At 47.5% G+C, this 22,383-nt stretch overlaps 2 long non-coding RNA genes across 5 annotated transcripts in view; one reads left to right on the forward strand and one right to left on the reverse strand.

Annotated features, from left to right (window-relative positions):
- LOC121042318 (uncharacterized) overlaps window positions 1-22,383 on the forward strand; it is a 47,601-nt gene that overhangs the window by 17,857 nt on the left and 7,361 nt on the right. Inside the window, exons 7-11 of one of the 4 annotated variants that reach the window (XR_005796107.1) lie at window positions 2,950-3,333; window positions 5,350-5,588; window positions 5,736-5,823; window positions 9,728-10,007; window positions 14,208-14,383. This is a non-coding gene — a long non-coding RNA (uncharacterized LOC121042318). Of the gene's footprint in view, window positions 1-2,949; window positions 3,334-5,349; window positions 5,824-9,727; window positions 10,008-14,207; window positions 14,384-22,383 lie in introns of all 4 variants that reach the window. The other 3 variants (XR_005796106.1, XR_005796108.1, XR_005796109.1) reach the window with 3 other exon arrangements.
- On the reverse strand, window positions 19,998-21,920 carry LOC121042319 (uncharacterized). The gene is made up of 2 exons (XR_005796110.1): window positions 21,444-21,920; window positions 19,998-20,143 (listed from the first exon to the last, which is right to left on the reverse strand). It is a non-coding gene; the product is annotated as an uncharacterized LOC121042319 (long non-coding RNA).

Raw genomic sequence — 22,383 nt, forward strand, 5'->3', positions numbered from 1 at the left:
GCGGGGATCTGCGGGAGGGCGGCGGCCCGGGAGGGGTGGGGGGTGGGGGCACGGCCGGGGGCTGGTCGTCGACGACCTGGAGAGGCTCCGGCAGAGCGGACGGACGGGGGTGGAGCCAGACCCGGGGGGGTGTCCACGTGGGGAGCCCTAGGGCCGGGGACGGAGGGACGGATGACCCCGAAGGCTTGGATCTTCTGGGCCGGCAGCGGACAGGGGGCAGAATGCGAATATCCCTTTCAAGCCCTGGCTGCTCCCTCAGCTTGCTGTTGACCTTGGCCAAGTTACTCAAGTCCTGTGTCTTTTCCCTTCCCTGACAATGGGGGTAACACGGGGCGGTGTGGTTGTGGGAGCAACTGAGCTGGTGTGCGTCGGCCACGGCCGGCTCCCGCCGTTCCCGTTCTGGGGGTTGAAACGGACACAGGGAGAAATGCTATGATTTAAGACACAAGAGCACCATTCGTTTCTATCCTCGGTAGCGTTCCTGGAGGCCAGGTCACCCCGGACAGCCTGCGCTGGGCCCTGCACGGGTACAAGGACTGGGAGACAAGGACGCTGCTCAGACCTGCTCAGACGGCTGTCAGATGCCCATTAGTTACAGAGAAGGGAGCCGAGTATTGCCCTGGCTGCTTGACCATGTTGGTGACCAGGTCTCAGAAAGCCCCCCCACCCCAGGACTGAGCCTGGATTAGTCTACTGTCCCGGAAAGGGAAGGAAAGTAGGTTCAAACAGAGTGCAGCTCAAACAACCCAGAGAGGTGGCATGTACTTAGTGTAGGAAGGGTACCACTGCCAGCGACCTGATGACATCACTCAGCTCAGTTTAGAGACAAGGAAAATGAGCCACAGAGAGGCTGTGACCTACCTGCTCTGGGCCACTCAACTTTTCCCAAGCTGGCTCTCCTAATCCCCTATCCTGGCGCTTCCTAGAGGCTTCTCCAACTCTGAGGACAGAATGAGAAAACCTTGGCCCAAATTGTGACACACCCAAAGTTCTTCCAAGAGATGTCCTCACCTGTGACCTGGATGTCACTCCCCTTAAACTCTGTCTTCCTCTAGGGACGCCCGGGTGGCTCAGTGGGTTGAGTGTCTGACTTCAGCTCAGGTCATGATCTCACCATTCGTGGGTTTGAGCCTCACGTCAGGCTCTGTGCTGACAGTTAGGAGCTTGGAGCCTGTTTCAGATTCTGTGTCTCCCTCTCTCTCTCTGCCCCTCCCATGCTCATGCGCTCTCTCTCGCTCTCTCGCTCTCTCTCTCTCTCTCTCTCTCTCAAAAATAAATAAACATTAAAAAACAAAATACCTCTGACTTCCTCCGGACAACAGATAGCTCCTCTAAAGCCCCCTTCTGTCCTCCCACCCAACCCCTGAGGCCAGTCCAGCCCCTCGATCACTGCCCAAACCTGACTGGGTCAGTTTTGCCTTCTCTGTCACACCCTGAACCCCTCCGGCTGCCCTGGGTCCTTCCCCTCAACCAAGGCACATACACAACTATGTCCCAATGTACAAGGATGCTCCCTGGGCCAGAGGTTCCTCCCCTTTGCCACCTACTCTCTCTCCTTTCTCATCTACAGTTGTGTTTTTTTAATGTTTACTCATTTTTGAGAGAGAGTGGGGGAGGGGCAGAGAGACGGAGACACAGAATCCCAAGCAGGCTCCTCGCTGACAGTAGAGAACCTGACGCGGGGCTCGAACTCACAAACTGCAAGATCATGACCTGAGCCAAAGTCAGTGGCTTAACGGACTAAGCCACACAGGCACCCCCCCGTGCTTGGTTTTAATACCTTTGTCTATGCTCAGAGATCCCGAATTACCATCCCTAGGACTGACTCCTCCCCTCAGTGCTGCCACAGAGGCGTCCCACAGGCACCTCACAGCTCTCTCTCATCTGGTGGCATCACCACAAACCTGGTCGTCCAAGCCGGACCCCTGGGAGTCCACCTGAGTTCTGGCCAATCCCAAATCCCTCTGGTTGCAGCAAACACCTGTCAGGTATGTCTGCCCCTCCCCATCTGCACCCCTACTCCCTACTGTCTGTTCAGGTCTGTTCTGTCTCCCATGCCCCCCCCCCCTCTCTCTGCCTCTGATCCCACCGGCTCTAGAAGGCCTCATCTGACCACCCTCCTGCTTCCCTTACCCTCTCCGTCAAGCTTCGCTTCCTTCACGTCACTCTTACTATCCAAAATTATCTCGCTTACATGTCTGCCTTCTGTTCTGTGTCCCTCTCTCCAGTATGATGTACACTCCTTAAAGATAAATCAGGAAATTATCTGTCTTGCTTACAGTTCTATTCCCATCATTCAGATTAACAGAGGAGGTACAGGGTGGGTACTCAAGAAATCTTTGCTCAGGGGATGAATGTTCAGATCATCATTGTCTGATGGAAATAGAATGTGAGCCACATGTATAACCTAATTTTGGAGGTTTTTTTTTTTTTTTTTTTTTAGGTAAACTCTACCAAGCATGGGGCTTGTGTTTATGGCCCCAGGATTAAGAGTGGCATCCTCTCCCAACCGACCCAGCCAGAGGCCCCTGTAACCTTAAACCTTCCAGTAGTCACATTACAAAAGCAAATAGAGGGGTGCCTGGGTGGCTCAGTTGGTTGAGCATCCAACTCTTGATTTGACTCAGGTCGTGATCTCATCGTTCACAGGTTTGAGCCCCATATCAGGCTCTGCGCTGATGGCACAGAGCCTGCTTGAGATTCCTTCTTTCTGTCTCTGCTCCTTCCTCCATGGGCACGCTCTCCGTGTCTGCCTCTCTCTCGCTCTCTCGAAATAAAGAAACATTTTTTAAAAAGTAAAAAGACATACGTGAACTTCATTGTGGAATGATATATTTGATTTAAGCTACCATGTCCGAAGGTGATTGTTTCAATAGGTCACAGATGTCAAAGATACCGAAATATTTGACCTTTTTGTATACCTTGAAATTTTATGTGTTTCGCTTACAGTATATCCCGTTTCAGACCAGCCACCTTTCAAGGACTCAGCAGCCACAGCGCCAGTGGCATCTGTATCGGACTTACCCCTCCTGTCATGCTGACCCGGATTCAGTTGCGCTCTCTGCTGGCTGCTGTTAAGAATGGGTGTGGCAGTTACATCGCTAATAAGCTTGTTCAAATGTCCTGAGGGACTCTACCGTGTTTCCAGCGTCGTTCTAAGACGTGGTCACACAAAGATGAATGACAAGTACATCTTGCCCGAGAAGACCACCGTCTGGCGTGAGAACGAGATATGTAAACAGTTACCGTACAAGGCGTAAAAGATCTATGTACAGATTGCCGTAGGGACCAACAGTTCCATCTGGAGGAACCAAGAAAAGCTTCAGAGAGGAGGTGAGGCTTTAGAGCAGACTTGACGAACCAGTAGAAGCTGGCCAAGCAGACAGGAATAGGTGGGGCTTCCCAGGCAATGAGGACGGTGGGAGCATCTTGGTGAACTTCAAGCCATTTGCTCTGGTTGAAGATACTGGGATGTCACGCACGAGGGGGCTGGCAGGAAGTGAAGACAGGTGACCAGGGCCTCGATCTCAGAAGACCTCAAGTGCAGGGAGCATTTAAGATTGGAGGGGGAGGGGAGCCTGGGTGGCTCAGTGGGTTAAGCCTCCGACTTTGGCTCAGGTCCAACTTCAGCTCAGGTCACGATCTCATGGGGTTTCGGGCCCTGAATCAGGCTCTGTGCTGACAGCTCAGAGCCCGGAGCCTGCTTCTGATTCTGTGTCTCCCTCTCCCTCTGCCCCTCCCCCGCTTGCACTTGCTCTCTTTTTCTCAAAACTAAATAAATGTTAAAAAAAATTTTTTTTTTTAAAGATTTGTGAGTGAGAAAGAGTAGCATCTTTTTTTAAAATAATGTTGTTATTTATGTTTGAGGGAGAGAGAGACAACGCAAGCTGGAGAGGGGCACGGAGAGAGGGAGACACAGAATCGGAAGCAGGCTCCAGGCTCTAAATTGTCAGTGCAGAGCCTAACACTGGGATTGAACCCACAAACCATGAGATCATGACCAGAGCTGAAATCGGACTTTTAATCGACTGAGCCACCCGGGCGCCCCAAGAGTAGCATCTTTAAAGCCCTGCCTGGCAGCTGGTGTGGACCATGGTTTAGGAGGAGAGACAGGAGGTAGGAAGGCTAATTAGGAATAATGACAATTGTCCCAGCAAGAGATGACAAGGACCAGAACCAATGCAATCCAAGGGAAGAAAAGGCAGATGAGAAAGATCTGGATAGAAATTCTAAGGGGAGAAAGTTGGGATGCAGGGGCTGAGCACGGGTTTGGTTTGGGACACGCTGGGTTGCCAGTGCCCGTGGCCCGTGGGGTTCCCAGGAGGAGCTGTCCCATAGGCAACTGGGGATACTGGTCTATGGCAGCCAGAGAGGCAAAAGCGCAGATTCAGATTTGGGGAACCTGAGCCTAGAGGTATGGCTGAATATCAAGGAAATGAATTCATTTTCCCAGGAGGAGGGGAGGGTCTAAGAGAACACTAACAGACGCCATCAGAGAGGGGTTGGTGAGCACCTGCCACCAGCAGGGCAGCCCAAAGGCATCTGAACACCATGGCGGAAGCATCCAACATCCCAACCCTGAGAGCTCTTCCCTCAGAATCTGTAAGAGACTCAAGGGCCACAACAAAGCTTTGGACACTGTGATAACCGTATTGGGGATTAGGATTTTGTTGACAACAATTTATCTTAATGCCAAAATTACGAGTGGTGAACAGGTTCCCCCAGGAATATAATCTCATTCCACAACACTACAGTATTCTGTAGACTCCAAAGTGCCGTTGACCCTTGAACAAGGCAGGGGTTAGGGGCGCCGACCCCCCATGCAGTCAAAATTCTGCATGTCGGGGTGCCTGGGTGGCTCAGTTGGTTAAGCGTCTGACTCTTGGTTTTGGTTCAGGTCATGATCTCACTGTTCGGTGTGTTTGAGCCCTGCACTGGCAGTGTGGAGCCTGCTTGGGATTCTCTCTTTCCCTCTCTCTCTGCCCCTTCCCCAATCATCCTGTCTCTGTCTCTCTCAAAAATACATTAAAAAAAAAAAAAACTCTGCCTGTAACTTTTCACTCCCTAGAAACATAATACAGATAGCCTACAGTTGACTGGCAGACTAATACATAAATGGTTGATTAATATGTATTTTGTATGTTGCATATATTATACCATAAAGCTTGTAAGAAACGAAGAGAAAAGAAAACATTAAGAAAATCATAAGGAAGAGAAAATACAGTCACAGGACTGGACTGTATTTATCAAAAAACAAATACACGTGTAACTGGACCCATGCAGTCCAAACCCATGTTTTTCAAGGGCTCACATGCATTTGCATGGACATTAACTCTCTTATCTTCACAGCAGCTGTCTGAAGAACATAGAGCCCTTTATGGATGGGGAAACTGAGGCTCAAAGAGGCGAGATGACGTGCCCAAAGTCAAAAGAGAAGGTGAACCTGAATCCAGATTTTCTCTCAGTCACTATACCCGGGATGCCACGGCTGACCACGCACCACGTTGGGCGCCTTAGAAATGGCGGATGATTTAGCCACTTGACTCGCGCAGGAAGCTGAGGTCTGGAGTTCTACTCCATGCCCATCAGTAAGTATTAAATTCCTATCTTGAAAGAGGGTTGGACATGACTTAAAAGGTATTCAGACAGTAAAGTTGTTTGGTTTTTTATTTGGTGGTGGTGGGGTGTGCGTGTGTGTGTGCGTGTGTGTGTGTGTGTGTGTGTGTGTGTTTTAGGAACATCCATCTTGCAAGCCGTGAAGATAATACTGTAGCTGTGAAATTTGACCCCAAGCTTCCTGCAAGGAAAAATAGACACCTGGAGGTGAGCCCGCTGACCGTTCTCGGATGAGAAAGACACAGGTTTTTGTCACATTGATTCAAAATAATTGACTAATGAGGAATTAAATCGAAGCCCCCCTCCCCAATCCGGTGTCTGCCGTGGGGGGGAAATGAAAGCAGAACAGGGGGAACTTGGGCAGGTAGGAACTGAGAACGTGCGGGCAGGGGCTGGGGGGACACAGAGTAACACTCTCCTACAAGGGCAATGTCGACGTCAGCCCGCAGGCCACTCGAACCCCAGCCCCAGAGCTTTCCCTCGTCACATGCTGCAGTTTCCCCCCTTCTAAATCCTTCCGATAAAAGTTGTGTTCGTGTTTTTATGCACAGTTGCACACTCGAGACGAATGTGCCAGGGGTAATCAAACAGACCTCTCTGTGGGGTGAATAGGGACAGTGACCGGACAGTGACCAGGGTAAGGCTGGTGTGCCTTAGTGGGTAGATCATTAGAATCCTGTCCGGAGCAGGGACCAGAGAGTGATGAGTCCACTCAGAGAAACGCTAAGTTACATTAAGCACCAGGTTTCTCTTCGGTAACCATGAGCGCCCTGATAAGGGCTGCAGTTAGTAACACAGATATTTTGGGGTGACGATTGCTGTCTGTCCAGCCCCTAACAGGGTGCCAGCCATGGAGCAGATGCCCGATAAATGTTAACCGAAGAGAAAAAAAGGGGAGAGGAAGAACGGAAGGTGGGGCTTAAAAAAGAAAAGATGGGGGCGCCTGGGTGGCTCAGTTGGTTGAGCGTCGACTTCGGCTCAGGTCATGGTCTCACAGTTCGTGGGTTCGAGCCCCACATCGGGCTCTGTGCTGACAGCTCGGAGCCCGGAGCCTGCTTCCGATTCTGTGTCTCCCTCTCTCTCTGCCCCTCCCCCACTCACACTCTGTCTCTCTCTCCTTCAAAAATAAATAAACATTAAAAAAATTTTAAAAAAAAAAGAGAAAAAAAAGAAAAGATGAAGAGAGAGTAAAGGGACAGGGTAGGATGGAAATCTGTAGGAAAATGGCAAGAAAATGAGAGGAAAGGAGAGAGAAAGTAAGGTGTAAAACGCTGGTGCAGAAGTCTAGCAGTCGCCAGATGAGGTCTGTACTGTTGCCCTGGGTTTCCTAGCAACCAAAGCAAGGAAGGAAACATACTATTACAACAGTCACAGGATCCATAGGATAACAACAGATCGTTGTTCAGAATGGCTCCCCTGGCCCCTCCTAAAGGGAACACCGTGTCACACGGTGTGCCCTTGGTGACACTCCTACAATAAATATAGAATCAAATCCTGAACAGTTCCGTCTCAGCTCACCCTGGGTGCGGGTGATTGGCGTGGCGCCAGACCCACTCAATACACTCCAGGAGCCACAAGAATTTCACACAGATCAGCAACTCTCCGAAGCTTTGGCTTGGTTCAGCGATCAATTCTACAATATTGGGGGGCAGGAGGGAAAGTACCTTCCCGACAGGCACACCATTGCTTCCAGTCCAAGGCCGGGGCAGAGGTCAGCAGTGGTCACTAAACTCTCTTCCGGAGGGAATGAGACTCACAGCCCTTCTCAACGGGGCACCCCTGGAGGGATCTTGTCACCTGCCAGCCTGACTCTGTCCGCCAGCTCTGATCAGAGGGTATTCAGGCATATCCTTCAGGCAATGCTCTAGGAATGGTATTTCGTATAATAATGTTTCAGTCCAATGAGGCAGTAGGGAGTTTGAAATTGCAGGGGCTGGCAGGAAAGAAGACATATTCTCTGTTGGTAAGGACAGAACATTGTGGTTGACGGGCAAACAAACGGAGGTCGGCTTGACATTCTTGCATGAAAGGGCTGAGCACTTGGGCGAAGACTCAATCCTAACCCAAGGTTGCTGCAGTATTCACGCTGTTCCTGAGGGACACCAAACAGACCTCACTCTTGTGTTAGGGTTTGGGTTAGAGAGAACTGACCGGAGGGGAGATTGAACTGACCGGAGGGGAGATTGGGGGGTTTCCATAACAGTGACTTTTTGACTTTCCCTCTAGATGCCTTTTGTTCTTTAGAGGATTTCTTACTTTTTAAAAAAATTTTTTAATGTTTATTATTTATTTTTGAGATAGAGAGATAGAGAACATGAGCCAGGGAGGGGCAGAGAGAGAGGGAGACACAGAATCCGAAGCAGGCGCCAGGCTCCCAGCTGTCAGCACAGAGCCTGACGCAGGGCTTGAACCCATTAACCGTGAGATCATGACCTGAGCCGAGGTCAGACGCTTAACAGACTGAGCCACCCAGGTGCCCCTAGGTGCCTCTTGAACCTCTAATTCAAGAGGCAACATAACAGGCAACATAAGAATAGTTAATATAATTAATTGTCATATATATATAAGGGACCACATGTATGTACAGGTGGGGGAGGGGCAGAGAGAGAGAGAGAGAGAGTGACTGAGAGAGAGAGAATCTGAAGCAGGCTCCACACTCATCATGGAGCCCAATGCTGGGCCCGATCCCACAACCCTGGGATCATGACCTGAGCCGAAATCAACAGCCAGATACTCAACCGACTGAGCGCCCCCAGGCACCCCAAACAGTGCACACTTATATTTCTAAAAAAGGAGAAATAGAGGCACCTGGGTTGCTCAGTCGACTGAGCTTCCGACTTCAGCTCAGGTCATAATCTCATGGTTCGTGCCTTCGAGCCCCACATCAGGCTCTGTGCTTACAGCTCAGAGCCTGGAGCCCACTTCGGATTTTGTGTCTCCCTCTCTCTTTCTGCCCCTCCCCCACTCACAGACTCTCTCCCTTCTCTCTCTCTCTCTCTGTCTCTCTCTCTCTCTCTCTCTCTCAGAAATTAATAGACATTAAAAAAAATTTTTTTAAGAATAAATAATACAGTGCCTGAAACAGGAAAGGGTACTCCTAGTTGACCAGAAATTTGAAAGAAACATAGAAGATTGTGGTGGCTGGGGCGCCTGGGTGGCTTAGTCGGTTAAGCCTCAGCTTCAGCTCAGGTCATGATCTCACCGTTCATGGGTTCGAGCCCCACGTTGGGCTCTGTGCTCACGGCTCAGAGCCTGGAGCCTGCTTTGGATTCTGTGTCTCACTCTGACTCTCCTCCTTCCCCACTCATGCTCTCTCTCCGTCTCTCAAAAATAAATGTTAAAAAATGTTAAAAAAAAAAAAAAAAAAAGAAGAAGAAGATTGTGGTGGCTTTTACATTGGGGGGCCCTTGAACCACACTTCCCCTTATTCAGGCCCTTTTGTAGACCCCTGCCACACTGACTCTGGACCTGGCATGTGGCTGTCTTGCTTTGGCCAATGGGGCCTTAGGTAGCATCATTGAAACAGAACCTTATAAGAGCTTGCACGTTAGAGCTTGTGCTCTTGAGATGCTTTCTTGGAAGCCAGCCACCATGCAGTGAGGAGGCCCAAGCAGCCACATGGACAGGCTGACACGGAAAAGAACCAAGGGCCCTGGCAGACAGCCTGAGCTGAGATCTCAGGCTCTAGCCAACACCAACAGGGAAGAAGGTTGGTTTGGACTTCCCTGACATCCCAACATCAACACCCCACAAAGCAAAAAAACAAAAAAAAACAAAAAAAAAAAAAACTGCATGGTCAACCCACAGAATCATAAAATAACCAACACATTTTGGGGGCGCCTGGGCATCTCAGTCAGTTAAGTGTCCAGCCCTTGATGTCAGCTCAGGTCATGATCTCATGGCTCGTGAGACTGAGCCCCACAACGAGCTCTGCGCTGATAGTGTGGAGCCTGCTTGGGATTCTCTGTCTCTCTCTGCCCCTCACCTGCACACACACATGCACGCATTCTCTCTCTCTCTCTCTCTCTCTCTCTCTCTCTCTCTCTCTCTCTCTCAAAAGAAATAAATAAACATTAAAAAAATAATAATAACACATTTTTGGTGTTTTAAGCCACTGGAGTTTGAGGTGTTTTGTCATGTAGCAGCAGATACCCGAAAAATGGACACCTGGGAAGGAGACGGAGGAAATGTAAGCCTCACACACCAGATTCCTCCTGAGGGAGACAAGGTGCAGGCCCGAGTTCACAGCAAATAAATGCGAACCAGAGGAGACATCGGATGGGCGTTCAGGGACAGCACCGAGAACCATGCAGAGAGTCGGACACGAACACGGAAGGGCCAGGAGCAAGGGTGTCCCTGTGCAGCATTAACCAGGAAGCCTGCTCTCCCAGGTAGGTGGGTGATCTGCACGGAGAATGTCTGAGGCAGGTTGTTGGTTGGAGAATGTCTGAGGCAGGTTGACAATGAAGCCAAACCCACTGGGACCACTGTGAGGGTCCGTAACTTGACTACTTGCTTCCTGTCCTGATACCTGAAAAGGTTTCTCTGTTCTGGATCACCCTCAGATGGCTCTGTCAGCCAAGGGAGAGGCCGGACGGGGACCCACCAACATGCAAAGACGCTCATGAAAGCGTCCCACGTAAGGAACATAGCTCTCGTTCACATCTCTAAGCAGGAAAGCAAAGTTGTAGGTATGTTAGGAAAACCAATAGCATGAAAGAGACGGCTCAAGTTGAACCAAGAGAAAAGATGATCTTGGAGGAAACAGAGACAGTTTAGGAAGGAACAGAGAACTTTATAAAAAGTGCAGTTAATGTCCTTAGAGACGGGGCAGCTGAGAAAAGGGAGGAAGGGGCTATCATAAAAATACAAAGGACCTGAAAATATTCTTGGAAATTAAAAATGGGACTGCAATAGGAAAAATTCAATTAATGGGCTGAGTAATAATTTGGACACAGGTAAAGACCAGTCAGTGAATATAGAATCATGGAATCTTAAAGAATGTAGAGCAAGGGGGAAAAAAAAAAGAGGCAGAAAATATAAGATCATGGAGAAGGGCCCAAGAGGTCCAGTGTCTGTCCAATTATGAAAGACTAGAGAAAGTAGAGAGAGAAAATAACCAGAGAAGTAACAACAATATTTTCTTAAGTTCAAGAAATACATGACTATTCCAGACTGAGAAGGCCCACTGAGCAAAGTTAAAGAAAAAAGACTAACCTCCCCCCACCAAACTCTCCCAACCTCCCTTACCTTGATTTGCTCGCTTCCTTTTCCCAGAACACTTTCCATCTGCTACCCTACTATACAGCTTTCTTAGTCATTACACATATTATTTTTTTAAGTTTATTTATTTATTCTGAGAGAGAGAGAGAGAGTAAATGCATAGGGAAGGGGCGGGGGGGGGGGGGGGGAGAGAATCCCAAGCAGGCTCCATGCTGTCAGAGCAGAGCCCGACATGGAGCTCAACCCACAAACCGCAAGATCATGACCTGAAATCAAGAGTCGGACCCTCAACCGACTGAGCCACCCAGGTGCCCCCATTATGCTTATTATTTATGACCTGTCTCTCCTTGCTAAATTATAAGCTCCAGGAGGACAGGAGTCTTTGCCTGATTTGTTCATTGGTCAGTGAAGCCAGGCACCTGACATCCAGTACGCATGAGTAAATATTTGTGTTGAGTTGAATTAATTTTTTAAAAAATTTTAAATATTTATTTCTTTTTGAGAGAGAGACAGAACACAAGCGGGGGAGGGGCAGAGAGAGAGGGAGACACAGAATTCGAAGCAGGCTCCAGGCTCCGAGCTGTCAGCACAGAGCCCGACGCAGGGCTCAAACTCATGAACCTTGAGATCATGAGCTGAAGTCGGACACTTAACTGAATGAGTCACCCAGGCACCCCTGAATTAAATTTAATGTGTATCCATTTTTTGACACACACACACACACACACACACACACACACACACACACACACACAGAAGAGTGAGGGAGGAGCAGAGAGAGAAGGAGACATAGACGCCCGAAAGCAGGTTCCGGGCTCTGAGTTGTCAGCAGAGAGCCTGACACAGGGCTCAAATTCACAAACCATAAATAAGGTCATGACCTGAGCTGAAGTTGGATGCTCAGCCGATTGAGTCTCCCAGGTGCCCCTAAGCTTTACATTTTAGAACCAGCTCCAAGCACTGGAGAGCTAGCTGAACGCCTATGCAATCAAATTTAAAACTCCTCCATTCGAGGGGCGCCTGGGTGGCTCAGTCGGTTGAGCGTCCAACTTCAACTCAGGTCATGATCTCACAGTTCATGATCTCTCTCTGCCCCTCCCCTGCTCATGCTCTGTCTCTCTCCCTCTCTCTCAAAAATAAACAAAAATTAAAAAAAAAAAAAAAAAACTTCACCCACTCAATGCACACTGATTTATTGACTGAATACAGTGTGCTACACTGTGGTTATAAACTGGAAAGTGTGAATAAGTTACCAACCCATTCACCATCCACAGGCGACTCAGCCATGCAAGCAAACTTTCACAAAGTTGTACCTGAGAAGGACAAAAATAATGTATTTCAAAGGTGTCCAGGGGAGAGAGTGCTTAATTTAGCCAGGGAGGCAGCCAAGTCAGAGGAAGTGCTCCCAGAAGGACCAGAGCAGAGAGAGCACCTCAGAAAGAGGTTCCCTAGAACATATAGAGTGGAACAGAGACGAAAATACCATCGTACAACGTGGGAGCTACCAGCCACCTCTGGGGGCAGAGGAACTCGTGACGATTTCAAGCTGGAGAGGGAGGGACACGTTCAGGTTGGCCATTTCGGAAGCTTGCCCTGATAGGTGTGGAGAGACGGAGGTGTAGGGATAAGACAGGAGGCAGACGGAGGAGAGGAGCTGCGATCTAAGCCAAAAAATGAAGGCGTCTTGAACCAGGGCAGAGACGGTGACAAGTAGAAAGGAGAAGCTAATTAGGAATGGAGTCCCCAGGGCTTGTGACTACTTGGATGTGAAGGGCGTGGACCAGAGAAGAGTTTAGGAACAGCAGCTGGGGCTCCTGGGTGGCTCAGTCGGTTAAACGTCCGACTCTTGGTTTCAGCTCAAGTCATGATTCGTGGTTCCTGGAATCGAGCCCCGCATCGGGCTCTGTGCTGACAGTACAGGGGGCCTGCTTGGGATTCTCTCTCTCTCTCTGCCCCTCCCTCACTTGCTTGTGCACTCTCTCTCAAAACAAAAAAAAGGAAAAAGAAAACGGAATGGCAGCTGGCTGGGGAGAAGGAAACGAAGAGGGAACCAGGAGGCTGAGATACATCGAAACCTATGGTGGTTTTTCTCTAAGGCTTGGAGACGGTCCTCCTCCCTTGTGCTGATTGCTGCACAAATAAAACCAAGTTTTATAACTAGGAAAGAAAGAAAGAAGAAAAAACGGTTGGGTAGTAGTTGTAAGAAATATAGGATGTATTTTTTTTTAAATTTTTTTAACATTTTCATTTATGTTTGAGAGATATAGACAGAGCGCAAGCGGGGAGGGGCAGGGAGAGAGGGAGACCCAGAATCCGAAGCAGGCTCCAGGCTCTGAGCTATAAGCACGGAGCCCAACGTGGGGCTTGAGCTCATGATCTATGACTTGAGCCGAAACCAAGAGTCAGACACTTAACTGATTGAGCCACCCAGGCACCCCCTGTCTTTCTAATCCCCATCCTGAGCACAGTGGCTTTTCAGCCTTAAGCGGGTCGACACACAGCCCTTTCTTGGCTTTTTTTTTTTTTTTTAAGTTGATTTATTTTCAGAGAGAGAGAGACCGCACAAGCAGGGTAGGGGCAGAGAAAGAGATTCCCACGCAGGCTCTGCACTGTCAGCACAGAGCCCAATGCGGGGCTCGAACTCACAAACGGTGAGATCATGACCTGAGCTGAAATCAAGAGTCGGACACTCAACCGACTGAGTCACCCAGGCGCCCCTGGGCTTTTACCGTGAACTGGACGGCAAAATCCTCCCCGAGGGCCCGCTCCCAGGCTTCTCCCATCTCCTTGGCCAAACTGGTTGCGCGCTCACTTCAGAAGCCGTGGCTACCAGGGCAAATGGCAAGACTCGAACCAGTTGTAGTTTTCCTCTGAGGCCTGGGGACCAGTCCTCCTTCCTCACAAGGAGCTATTTTATTTGGGCAGCCCCTACAGGTATTGCTGCCCAAATAAAATCAGCTGTTACAGGCTAGAAAGAGGAGATCAGAGGTAGGTAGTGGCCTTAAGTCAAGTTTCCTGCCTTCAAGACCCTGGAGGAGGGGGGACAAAAAGACAAAAAGAAATGACCCAGGTCGGCTCCCTCCTAAATCCCTCTTGCTGGCATTTACCATGAGAAAGAAAACACAAAGGCCTTATCTCTGCGAGGCACTTGCCAGGATCTAACAGGTCTGTTTAAGTTCTTTGTGGAAGGCACTCCTGAAATGCAGGATTCCGTGGGGCCTACCCGCCCTCCGCCCCCCACTCTGGGAAAACATGAGCATCAGCTGTGTAATTACCAGAGTATAAAATGAAGCTGTTTCCTGCCCCCTTGTTGGAAGCGGTGTCCCACGCGCAGCCCTCAGGGACCTCTTATGTTCGTTCCGGGCCAGGATGCACCCGTACGTGATGAGGAAGCATCTGGAGCTACTCTGGACGCCCCAGACCTCAGGTCTCCCATCTCAAAGCCTCGTGTATCTCTTGAGTTACGAGGAAAGGCCAATATGGGATAACATCTCTGATTTCTTGTGAGCCTGATAGAAGGATCTCGCATTTGGGATTATCTAAGGTGGGTAAACTGCTATGTTATTATCCTTATTTGACAGATGAAGAAGTGACAGCTTAGCGCGGCTGAAATGCTGCCCACACTCACCCAGTGAGGCATGAGCAGACCAGGACAGGGACCCCGGCTCGGGGACTTCCTGCCAGAGCAGGCTGCTGGCTGGTTGGTAGAGCCATTCCCTGAGACAGGTGTGAACCCTCGGCTTCCCTCGTTCCCAAACACGGTTTTACGACATACAGAACACACTCCTGTTGCTTTCTGATATCAGTTGATCTATTGAGGCCAAAGGCTAAAGTCCAACAGCCAGACATTCTTTCCACTTTGACAAATGCCAGGGTTGCAGCTGATTTCTTTTTTCTTTTCTTTTTTTAGCCAGGTAGCGGCAATTTATTTATTTATTTTTTTTAATTTTATTTTTTTAGATTTACATCCAAATTAGATAGCCTGTAGGGCAACAGTGATTTCAGGAGTAAATTCCTTAGTGCCCCTTCCCCATTTAGCCCACCCCCCCCCACAACCCCTCCAGTAACCCTCAGTTTGTTCTCTAGATTTATGAGTCTCTTCTGTTTTGTCCCCCTCCCTGTTCTCATATTATTTTTTTCCTTCCCTTATGTTCATCTGTTTTGTCTCGTAAAGTCCTCATATGAGTGAAGTCATATCATTTTTGTCTTCCTCTGACTAATTTTGCTTAGCATTATACCCTCCAGTTCCATCCATGTAGTTGCAAATGGCAAGATTTCATTTTTTGATTGCCTCATAATACTCCATTATATATATATATATATATATATATATATATATATATACACAACACACACACCATATCTTCTTTATGCATCCATCCATCCATCCATCCATCCATCCATCGATGGACATTTGGGCTCTTTCCATACTTTGGCTATTGTTGATAGTAGCAGCAATTTATCTTATAAGGTCTTGAAGGAGGTTCCAGGGAAGATGTCCTTAGCTCAGTTCAATGTGCTTGGGGGAGTCCAGGAGGCAATTTCTAGTAGACGTTTGAATATCCGAAACAAATGTTACCCTAAGAAGAACGATCAGGGATGAAGACAGAGACAGGGGGATCACCAGCACGGTGGCTCCCAGAAATCATGGGACCGGATGAGGCCATGCAGACAGTGTGTTTGGAGGGGAGAAAAGAAGGGAGCACCAAGGATGAAGCCCTGAGTAGAACCAACGCTTACGGCTGAGGACAGACGAGGAGCTCATCATGCAAGAAACTGGAAAGGAAAGGTGTGAAAAAAAAATCACGCAAGTGCATCACAAAACGCAGGCAAAGGGGGTGGTCACCTGTCACGTCCACAAGGTCATATGAAACGACAGGAAGGACTCACCAGACTTGGCGGTGAGGAGATGACCAGTCAACAGCCTCGAGGTGCTCAGTGGAGCACTGGCCAAAGCCACACTGTTGCTTAGGGAGTGGCCGGAGATAAAGAAGTGAAGATTCTGTGATAGAAAGGAGGAAGAAGGGGGGACACTTCCAGGCTGACACAGGGCTGAGGACATTTTTTTTTCTGTTAGGGGGCATACTTATGTATTTGTGGTTACCAGGAAGAAATGGAGCCCGTAGAAATGGAGACATTCAAGTCACCAGAAAGGAAAGAGAGAAAGAGGACAGCCGGGTAGTAAGGGAATGAACTGGAGAGCAAAGGCGGAGAAATCAGCCCTGTAAAGGAGGGCAGCTTCTGAGGCCGATGCAGGGATAACAGGCAACCTACTCGTAACGGGCTTCATCTCGTCGCTGGACTTGAGTAGCGACGGGCAAAGTTAAAGGAAATGTGTTCACATAATCAGCCTGCTCTATATTTACCTCCCTGGAACCAGAGGGGCAGTGTGTTCTAGCGATGTGGACTCTGAAACCCAGCCTGCTGTTTTGAATTTCATTTCTGGCCCTCACATGCTTTTTTGTGGAAGGTCACATTTAGATCGCCGTGGCAGTCTCAGCAACTGCTCAGTCTCCTTGGCTTCTTTCAAATCCTCAGAACAAGTGGGGCAGATAATTCCAGCTCCTGAATGTCTTCGGAGCCCTAATACTATTTTTATGAACATGACAACAGCTTTGATAATGGGGCATAAACTGGACTAATTTTGGCTACGTATCTTGTTCTTGATTGCATCAAAATAGTATATGAGACAGCCAACGAGGAGGGTACAACAGGACAGTCAAAACAGATTAAAAAGGGAAAGAAGTCACAACTGTGGCAAAAATTTGAAAGCTGTTTAGCCTCCACAGTAATTACGGGAATGTAAATACCATTTGAAAAATGAGCTACCTACCATCTATTAAATAAGCAAAACCAAAAGTCAAATTGTCAAATCCGTGGGGGATAGACTTGAGGTAAACAGTAATACAGAAATTGCCAGTGAACATTTCAATTGGTTCATTTCTTTGAATAATTGCTAACATTTACTGAGTGCTGACTCCACATCAGGCACTGCTTTAATGTGTATTCCTCCATCTAACCTTCGCCTAACTCTCCGAGGTAGATTATGTCCCTGTTGTCATCTCCATTTTCCAAGTAAGGAAACTGGGGCACAGAATGGTTAAACAAATTGTCCAAGGTCATGAAGTGAGGAAGTGACCGAGCCGTGGTTCAAACCAAGCAGATGGATCTCAACTCCCTTGTTCTTAATGAATACTCTATCCCAGCAGGACCCCACTACATTCTTAAAGATTGTTGAGCCTTTCATGATAAAAACACTCAACGAACACAAAGCTAATATACCCAATAATAAAAGACTAAGTACACTGCCCGTAAGATCAGGAACGAGACAGGGATGCCTACTTTCACCGCTGCTAGTCAACAACACTGGACAGGAAGTCCTAGCCAGAGCAATAATGCAGCAAAAAGAAATAAAGGCATCCAAATTGGAAAGGAGGAAGAAAAAGTACCTTTGCTGATAACATCATATGTAGAATATCCCAAAGAAGACACACACACACACACAGACAACTGTTAGAGCGAGTTAATGAATTCAGCAAAGTCGGCAGACACAAGATCAAGACTCAGAAATCAGTTGTATTTCTATATACTAGTGATGAACATTAGGAAAATAAAATTTAAAAAAATTCCAGTTATAATAGCATCAGAAAGAATAAAATACTTAGGAATAAATTTAGCTATGTTGGTATATGACTTGTGCACTGAAAACCACAAAACATTGCTGAAAGAAAATAAAGACCTAAATACATGGCAAGGTATTCTGTGTTCATGGATTTCAAGACTTAATGCTGTTAAGATGGCAATAATCCACAGATTCAATGAAGTCTCTAAGAAAATTACAATGATCTTTTTTTGCAGAAATTGACAAGGTGATGGTAAAATTGATAAGGAATTACAAGGGGCCCTGGATAGCCAAAATAATTGAAAAGGAAAAACTAAGCTGGAGGACTCACATTTCCCAATTTCAAAGCTTACTACAAAGCTACAGGAACCAAGGCACTATGGTACTGGGATAAGCACAGGTATATAGACTAGACCACTGGAATAGTATTGAGAGTTCAGAAATAAGTTCATAAATCTTCGGTCAATTGACTTTCAACAAAAGTGCCAAGACCAGTCAATGGAGAAAAGAATTGTTTCTTTAATAAAGGATGCTGGGACAACTGGATATCCACATGCAAAAGAATGAAGTTAGACCTCCGCCTCATACAATGTACAAAAAGTAACTCTGGGGCACCTGGGTGGGCTCAGTCAGTTAAGCGTCTGACTTCGGCTCAGATCATGATCTCAAGGTTATGGGTTCAAGCCCCTCATTGGGCTCTGTGCTGACAACTAGAGGCTGGAGCCTGCTTCAGATTCTGTGTCTCCCTCTCTCCCTGTGTCTCCCCCACTTGTGCTGTGTCTCTCTCTCAAAAACAAATAAGCATCAACAACAACAAAAAAGTCACTCCAAGTGGATCATAGACCTAAATGTGAAAGCTAAAACCACAAAACTCTTAGAAGAAAACATAGGGGTAAATCTTCATAAGTTTGGATTTGGCATGATACGGAAATGGCACCAAAAACACAAGTGACAAAGGAAAAACCAAACAAATGGACTTAGTCAAAATGAAAAACTTTTGTGCATCAAAAAACACTACCAAGAAAGTAGGAAGACAACCTACAAGATTGGAGAAAATATTTGTAAATCGTATATCTGATAAAGGTTTAATATCTAAAATCTACAAAACTGTCACAACCCTACAAAAGACAATCCAATTCTACAACAAAACAAGGCAACCCAATTTAAAAATGAGCGAAGGATTTGAACAAACCTTTCTGCAAAGAAGGTGTACAAATGGCCAGTAAGCGCATGAAACGATGCTCATCACTAATCATTAGGGAAATGCAAATCAAAACCACAAGTGAGCTGCCACTTCACACCCACTAGGATGGCTACAATAAAAAAAAAATTTTTTTTTTTAAAGGAAAAAAACAAGTGTGGAGGATATGGAGAAATTGGGCCCTCCTACGTCACTGGTGGGAAAGTAAGGTGAGGCAGCTGCTCTGGGAAACAGTTTGTCGGTTCCTCAAGAAATGTAATGTAGAATTATCGTATGATCCAATGATTCACTTCTAGGTATCATACTCCAAAGAACTGAAAGCACATTTCCTCACAAACGCTTGTACACGAATGTTCACGGCAGCGCTATTCACAGTAGCTAACGGGTGGGAACAGCCCAAATATCCATGGTCTGATGAATGGGTAAACCAGTATGGCATACCCTACAATGGAGTATACACAGAAATGAAATAGTGATACATGCTACCGTGTGGATGAACCTCAAAAACATTGGGCTCAGTGAGAGAAGAGTCATGGGTTGGGTGATTCCCTTGACGGAACATCCAACATAGGCAGATCCATGGGGACAGAAGGACGACGGTGGGTTCATTGGGGCTCAGGGGAGGGAGGAATGGGGAGTGACTGCTTAGTGGGGGTGGAGTTTCCATTTGCGGTGATGAAAATGTCGAAACTACAGAGAGAGGTCGTCACACAACACAGTGACTGTGCTAAACGCCACAGGATTGTGCACTTCATTGCTTTGCTTTTTAACCAGGCTCCGTGCCCAACAAGGCGCTTGACCTCAAGACCCTGAGATTAAGAGTTGCATGCTTCGCCAACGGAGCCAGCCAGGTGCCCCCAAATTATGCATTTTAGAATGGTTCATTTTATGCTATGTGAATTTAACCTCAATTTTTGAAATGTATTCACCTTAAAAAGTACCAAGGATAAGGAGCGCCTGGGTGGCTCAATCGGTTAAGCATCCAACTTGTGGTTTTGTCTCAGGCCATGATCTCATGGTTCGTGGGTTTAAGCCCTGCTTTGGGCTCTGTGCTGGCCGTGTGGAGCCTGCTTGGGATTCTCTCTCTCTCTCTCTCTCTCTCTCTCTTTCTGCCCCTGCTCCACTTGTGGATGCTTCCTGTCTCACTCAAAATAAATAAATAAACTTTTTAAAAAAAGTTCTAAGGATGTGCACGGGCTTTTGTTTAAATGGGTAATATCTACCCATTTTGTTGTGTTAGGAATCAAAACAGGGAAATGTAAAATCTCTTTGGTCATTCATTTTAAAATAACAACAAAAACAAACACATAGAAATAAATATGTAAAATCTCCAAATAAGAGCAAAATACTTTTTATGAAAAAATAACTGTTTTTTCCACTGCAGAGATTAGTGAAAAGAGTAGTATTGCTTTACGTTTTTAAAAACCTCTTGAATGACTGGCTTCATGAAAGACATCTGGATTCTTTCTTCTCCATTCAACCTGTTAAAATATACCCCACTGTCAGGCAGCTTTAGGAGAACCTCAACATGTGCTCCTGAGACAATGAGTGTGAAAGTGTTATGTCTTTGTGTTACTATGACAATAGTTGTGATCTCACAGAACCCCTGGAAGGCTGTCCAAGAACCCCAGGGGCCCTGATCATATTTTAAAACCTGCTGCTGTTTACTGTATAGGAAGGGACAACTTCATGGGCGTAGGACCAGTGCAATCACACGGGACCATGTGCTTGCAAGAGCCCTGAGTTTGGGGTTTTATGCTCCGCAGTTGCCGTCTTTAAATCCCAAAGAATTTTATCTTTGAATTTGTGTTCTGTAGATGAAGTTCGATGGGACAATGGGGCATGCACCGAGGCTCAGAGCACTGTCCCATGAACTGTCCCCGCTTCTCCTGCCTCCCTGTCTCCCTGGGACCAACTCAAGTCACCTGTTCCTCATCCCCTGGTGCCCTGGGCCTCACATGGCCTCCCCTCCCTGCTCCTGCCCGGAAACCACTGTCCCCTTCGTCCCTGGTGGGGGCCTTGGCTTAGCACGGGAAGGATCCCAGTCGGGCACATACACCCCGTGGGCACTCAGGGGAAGGCCTGGCAGAAGCTGACCCAGGAGTCCAGTGGACAATTCACAGGGTGAATCCCTCACCCATCCCCAGATCTAGACACCTGCCAAGTCCTGGCACGAAGATTGCAGAGCCCTCGGGTGCCCATCCCCGTGGGCTGGGGCAGCAGGTCTACAGGAGGCGAACATCCCTGGCATCATTCAGGTGGCTGGCTGGAGGGAGGAAGTCAGCAGCTGGCATGGTCCTCATGTGGTGCCAGGGGACAGCCCGGTGGGCACCTGTGAGGTGGGCACTCAGCCTGCCAGTATCCCTGTGCCTAGGGGAACCTGACATCAAATAGCAAATAAAACACCACCAGCACAAGTGGAGGGGGGATAAGAGGCAGAGACGGCGGAAACATTTTTTTAAAGTTTTCAAGTTGAGTACCTTCATGGTCCTTCTTTCCTGCTTTTTGGACCAGGGCCTGAATTTTCATCTTACAGGGGCCACAAGTCGTGCAGCTGGTCCTGCAAAGAGGACTAGCCTCTGAAGAGAGAATTAAGGCACCTGAGAACTCCTGCCCTTTGTCCGAATAAACCTACAGAAATACATTATCCCAAGCAAATGAATTCAAAGGGGGGAAAAAAACTACAAATGAAAGTACCTAGATGTATTTCTCAGTATGATAAAAAATACTCAATGATTGATAAGGGGAAACTAACTGAGAAAAAATTAGTTTTTCTTTTACCTTCCAAGATCTGCTCCTCTCCTGGTGTTCTTTCTCTCATCTCTGTCCACGGAAGGGAACTAGAAATAGCAACCAGCCCTGAAGAAGTGAGCTGTTTCCTTTGAGGCCAGATTCTGGTTTCTAAATATATTTCTCAGTAAAGGGAACTGAGGTTCCTCAGAGAAATGGCTGATTCCAGGTCTGGGGCAGCGGATGTATATCATGACATCCTACAAAACAAGGACACTCTCAAAGACTACTGTCATCGTGTCCTACGGTCCAGGAGCCCAGGGCTTTGAACGATGCCTGCCTGTGTAAATGCCAAGACGCCAAAAGTGGAAACGAGCCCACGTGGGCACCTGGAAAGGTGACCGTGGAACAGTGTCTGCCGTTTGCACATCTTCTGCACTTAAACTTGATGGCGAGGACTGCCGATCATCTCTTAGCTCAAAATCTGGCAGGGGCTTATTATTTGGGAGGGTTACATAGAGGGTGGATCACGAGTCACTTGGAAAAGTGAGAGAAACTATTAAATCGCTTTACTAATCAATAAAAGGATGATTGCGGGGGAGTTGCCATGCCAGGAGATTTCTTCCCACCTTCTATTCAAATACCTAGAAAAATTCCGAACACGAGCTATTTTCAGCAGCCATGAAGGTTTAACACGTTGAGAAGAAAAATCAAAGAAAACTAAAAGAGAAAGCTGCAAATTTAGTGACGTTACTGTCAGAAGTGCTGAAGAAATATAGCTCCTCTATTTATTTTTAAGTGATCTGGTCCTACCAGGTCCCACTGGTCAGGTGATGTGGAAACAAACGCATTCCAGTCTGTTCCAGTACAATTAGTCCAAGCCGGGAATGTGACCGATCTGTCTCTCCATCAGGCCGCCTCAGAGACAAAATGACTCAGCCACTCCCCTCTGCAGCTTATCTCTACCGTAGCATTTGGGTGCAGGGAAGGG

The sequence above is a fragment of the Herpailurus yagouaroundi genome, unplaced genomic scaffold (assembly GCF_014898765.1).
Source record: "Herpailurus yagouaroundi ecotype Mexico unplaced genomic scaffold, PumYag 185, whole genome shotgun sequence".
NCBI classification, from domain to species: Eukaryota; Metazoa; Chordata; class Mammalia; order Carnivora; family Felidae; genus Herpailurus; species Herpailurus yagouaroundi.